Source organism: Trichechus manatus, unplaced genomic scaffold (assembly GCF_000243295.1).
Source record: "Trichechus manatus latirostris isolate Lorelei unplaced genomic scaffold, TriManLat1.0 scaffold00058, whole genome shotgun sequence".
Classification (NCBI taxonomy): Eukaryota; Metazoa; Chordata; class Mammalia; order Sirenia; family Trichechidae; genus Trichechus; species Trichechus manatus.
The window spans coordinates 9,934,207-9,939,244 of record NW_004443994.1 but is presented as its reverse complement, the minus strand read 5'-3'; the positions used below and the strand labels follow the sequence as shown (position 1 = coordinate 9,939,244).

Genomic DNA, 5,038 nt, shown 5'->3' with positions numbered 1-5,038 from the left:
ACTCTGTCCTATAGGGCCACTATAAGTTGGAATCAACTCGACGGCAATGGGTTTTGGTAGAGGTGCATGGGTAGGGGGCTGAGGCTGAGGAGGTATGGACTTGTATACACATCATTCAGCACATGCTCCCTAAATGCTAAAACTGTTCTTTTTCATGGGTTTTATAGCGACATAGAGGAGGAGTACTGGGCCCAACCTGGTATTTGAGATTTCCTGAAGAAGATGACATCTGGGCTGAATTTTGGAGAAAGAGTAATCCAAGTAAAGAAAAGTGGGAGGGGGTATAAGCAGAGAGACTAGAGAGAGAGAAAAGGCATAGAGGTGTGAAACATTTTAGTATATGAGACAAATTAAATGCAGTTTGGTATTCAGAACAGAAAGAAGCCCATAGGTGCCAAGCAGGACCTAGGGGGTCAGGCATACCTTAGATCCACAGCTCTTGTCCCGACTAACATGTGACATCTTGGATATACATCCGCAGCCCTTCTATTTATTCTTCAATCCTGCTGCTTCCCTGTGGCCTAAAATAGATTTCAAAGTAAGCAAAGAGCCTTTCTAGACTGCCTTATGCAGAAAACAAAACAAAACTCGCTGCCGTTGACTCATGGTGACCCTATAGGACAGAGTAGAACTGTCCCATAGGGTTTCCAAGGCTGTAATCTCTTCAGAAGCAGACCTACTACATCATTCTCCCACAGAGCTGCTGGTGGGTTTGAACCGCTGACCTTTCAGTTAGCAGCCAAGCGCGTAACAACTGTGCCAACAGGGCTCCTTTTTTATATAGAAAACAGGGGCCGAACTCTAGGGAGGGCATTCCTGATACTGCCTTTAGCAGAGCCAGGAATCAGGCCAGGAGAGGGAAGTTCTGGTTACTTGGCGGCGGCCTTCCCTCTCTGGACACGCCTAAGTGAAAGAGATAACAGACAAACAGAGCAGCACCCTCTTTGTCACCACCCCTGCCCGCCTTCTATCCTCCTCCTCCCAGGTCTTAGAGCAGTGGCTCCCAACACCAGCCCACACACAGGACACAGAAGAACAATCCAGGGAGCTTTTAAGGATATGTTTCCAGATCCCACTCCAGTTTGGGGGCAGAGTGTGAGAATTGGTATTTTTAAAATTCCCCTCATAATTTGGACATCCACTCTGGTCTCAGTAATGCTCCCAGTATATTCATGACATAAGTGGAAGCACAGAGGTCAGGAGACTTGCCCAAGGTCACACAGCAAGGATTCCAACCCTGCCTGCCTGACTGCAGGGTCTGAGCACTGGATGGAAGGGAAGAGGGGGAGATGGAAGGGTAGAGGAGAGATCTGGAGGCAAGACGTGCAGAGAGACCAGCTCTGGATGCTGGGGAAGAGACGATGATTTCTGGGGTCACAGGGCTGGAAACAAGAAGAACATGGGGGTGGAGTGTCAGTGCCTTCTCTGGAGCTCTGGTGGCGCAGTGGTTAAGAGCTATGGCTGCCAACCAAAAGGTCAGCAGTTCGAATCCACCAGCCATTCCTTGGAAACCTGTGGGGGCAGTTCTATTCTGTCCTATTAGGTCACTATGAGTTGGAATTGACTCCACGGCAAAAGGTTTGGTTTTGGTTTTCTTTGGCATCTAGAGCCGAGGTCTCCAGACAAGCATTTAGTGTTTTTCCTGGATTTAAGTTGCCCTTTTTCTTGTGGGTATTTGTCTTTTTGTTTGTTTGTTTGTTTGTTTTCCTGTTCCCTTGGAGCTGCCAGGAAGCTCCCTAAAGCCTGTGGCCACTTTTCCTCGAGTAGGGTAAGGAATTGGAAGCAGTGGGAGTGGGAAGGGAGGGACCTGGGAGGCCTGATCCTTCCCCAGGGGAGCCTGAAAAGCCTTGTGGGAATTTGGCCCACCCACCACCACTGCCAGCCCCATCCATCCAGGCCCGTCCATAAATGGGTCTTTCCATTTTAATAAACAGTAGACCTGGAGGTCTTTCTGCAGACTCACCTGTGCTCTGTGATCTCAGTGGGCACATGCGTTTCTCCTGAGACCTGTGTCTTTGCCAGATGGGCACAGGTCCCTGTGGCCAGAGGGATAATTAGAAATACATGGACCAGGCAGATGTCCATTTCTGACAAGAGCAGCTATTTAGCAAGACTTATGAAGACTTTCAAAATCGGGCAAGGATATTTCTTTCTTTCTTTTAAAATTGTGATTTAGGTGAAAGTTTACAGAGCAAATTAATTTCTCATTAAACAGTTAATACACATATTGTTTTGTGACATTGGTTGCCAAACCCACAATGTGTCAATACTCTCCGCTTCTCCACCCCAGATTCCCTGTTTCCATTCGTCTAGCTTTCCTGTCCCTTCCTGCCTTCTCATCTTTGCTTTTGGGCTAGTGTGTCCATTAATCACGTACACATGATTGAACTATGAAGCATGTCACTCACGTGTGTTATTGTTGGTCCTCTCAAACCAAAACCAAACCCATTGCCGTTGAGATGATTCCACGTCATAGCAACCCTACAGGGCAGAATAGAACTGCACCATAGGGTTTCTGAGGAGCAGCTGGTGGATTTGAACTGCTGACTTTTGGTTAGCCGCTGTATCTGTTAACCAATGTGCCAGTAGGGTGCCGTTGGCCCTGTAGACCTGTCTAATCTTTGGCTGAAGGGTGAACCTCAGGAGTGACTTCAGTGCTGAGTTAAAAGGGTTTCCAGGGGCCATACTCTTGGGGTTTATCTAGTTTCTGTCAGGCCAGCAAGTCTGGTGTTTTGTGTGTATGTGAATTCGAATTTTGTTCTACATTTTTATCCTGCTCTGTTCGGGACCCTCTATTGTGATCCCTGCCAGAGCAGTTGGTGGTGGTAACTGGGCACCATCTAGTTGTTCTGGGCTCAGTCTGGTGAAGCTGTGGTAGTTGTGGCCCATTAGTCCTTTGAACTAATCTTCCCCTCGTGTCTTTGCTCTTCTTCATTTCTCTTTGCTCCAGCTGGGATGGAACCAGTAGATGTATCTTCGATGGCCACTTGCAGGCTTTTAAGACCCCAGTTGCTACTCACCACAGTCAGATGTAGAACATTTTCTTTATATACTATGTTACAGGCAAGGATATTTCTGCACCAGCATCCTACCATCCTCGGCTGTAACGTCACACTGGGCATTGTTCAACAGCCCCCATTATGGCTGCGCTCCATCCTGGAATCACATAGAAACTAACATTATCGTCACGTGAGTGCTTGGAAAAGCCTGCTTGCAGCTGCATGTCTGGGATTTCCCATTTTCCAGAGAACAAGGAGTCATTGCTAGATGATAGCCTCTTCCTTTTTAGACTTGCTGAGTATAAAGCTTCTGGAATCTGTGTGTCTCTTGTCTTCCATGAAAGCAAGCAGGAAAGCAAGTATGCGTGCAGGCCTATAAAGAACCAGAGTCAGCCTGGAGGGAAATTAGCAGTGGGTGAGTTCAGATGAATTCTCCTTCCTGTTCCCTTTTTTGTTTTGTTTTGTTTTGTTTTTCCTGTTCCCTTTTGGTTTCCTCTCATCGTGTTATTGAAATCAGGGTCAAGAGGTCGTCTGGCTCAGACTTAACTCATAACGAATCCATTCTAAAAGATTGTTGTCATTGTTAGCTGCCATTGAATTTGGCCCCAGATTCATGGTGACCCTATGCACAATGGAACAAAATTCTGCCAATGGTGATCCTGCATCATTCCCATGATTGGTTCGGGATTGGAACATTGTGATGACCGTTGTGATTCATAGGGTTTCCACTGGTTGATTTTTGGAATTAGATTGCCAGGCCTTTCTTCATAGTCCATCTTAGTCTGAAAGCTTCACTGAAACCTGTTCAGCACCATAGCAACACAAAAGACTCCACTGACAGATGGGTGATGGCTGCACGTGTGATGCATTGGCCGGGAATTGAACCCGGGACTCCCACATGGAAGGGGAGAATTCTACCACTGAACCACCAATGTCCTTATCCAGAAGATTGCAGGGACCCTTTATAAAGTTCTCCAGGGTGGGGAGGCTGTGTGCTCTTCCTTGGTTACCTGCACTGGTGCTGAGTCACAGTTTCCGGTGTTAATAAGGTAGGATCCCTCCTGTCCTCTGTAGAGGTGGACCCCTCCTGGGCAGGGTCCTCTACATGTTCAAAGCTGGCTAATAAAGGACCCCTGAACCTTTGTGTGTGTGTGTTCAACAGCTTTACTGAGACATAATTCACAGATTATACAATTACCCATTTAAAGTGTACAGTTCAATGGCTTTTCATATATTCAAAGTTGTGCAATCATTACCACTAATTCAAGAACATTTTCACCACTCCACACACACACGAAAGAAAACCTTAACCCCTTACCATCAACCCCCAATCTACTAGCCCTAGGCAACCACTAATCTACTTTCTGTTTCTACAGATTTGCTGATTCTGAGTATCTCATCTTGACAGAATCATATAATATGTATCCTTTGTGACTGTCTTCTTTCAGTCAGCATAATGTTCTCAAGGTTTATCCATGCTGTAGCATGTATCCATACTTCATTCCTTTTTATGGCTGAATAATATTCCATTCTATGGATATACCACACTTTCTTTATCCATTCATCATGGAGATTTGGGTTGTTTCTACTTTTTGGCTATTGTGAATAATGCTGCTATGAACACCTGTGTACAAGTTTTTGTATATACATAGGTTTTTATTTCCCCTGGGTGTATACCTCAGAGTGGAATTGCTGCGTCATATAGTAATCCTATGTTTAACCTTTTGAGGAACTGCCAGACTGTTTGCCAAAGTAACTGCACCATTTAGCATTCCCACCGAGTGTATGCAGGGTTCAGTTTCTCCACATCCTCACTAACACTTGTTACTGTCTCTCTTTTTCTGATTATAGACAGTCCCTGGGTAGCACAAATGGTTTTTTTTTCCTGCTAATCTAAAGGTTGATGGTTCAAACCCACCCAGCTGCACCACAGATGAAAGGCCTGGAGAACTGCTCCTATAAAGATTTACAGCCAAGAAAACCCTATGGAATAGTTCTACTCTGTACCACATGGGGTTGCCATGAGCTGGAATTGACTT

At 45.8% G+C, this 5,038-nt stretch overlaps 1 non-coding gene across 1 annotated transcript; it reads right to left on the bottom strand.

Moving 5' to 3' along the window:
- Positions 1–3,863: 3,863 nt before the first annotated feature.
- Positions 3,864–3,934, bottom strand: TRNAG-UCC (transfer RNA glycine (anticodon UCC)). The gene has a single exon. It is a non-coding gene; the product is annotated as a tRNA-Gly (tRNA).
- Positions 3,935–5,038: the final 1,104 nt, after the last annotated feature.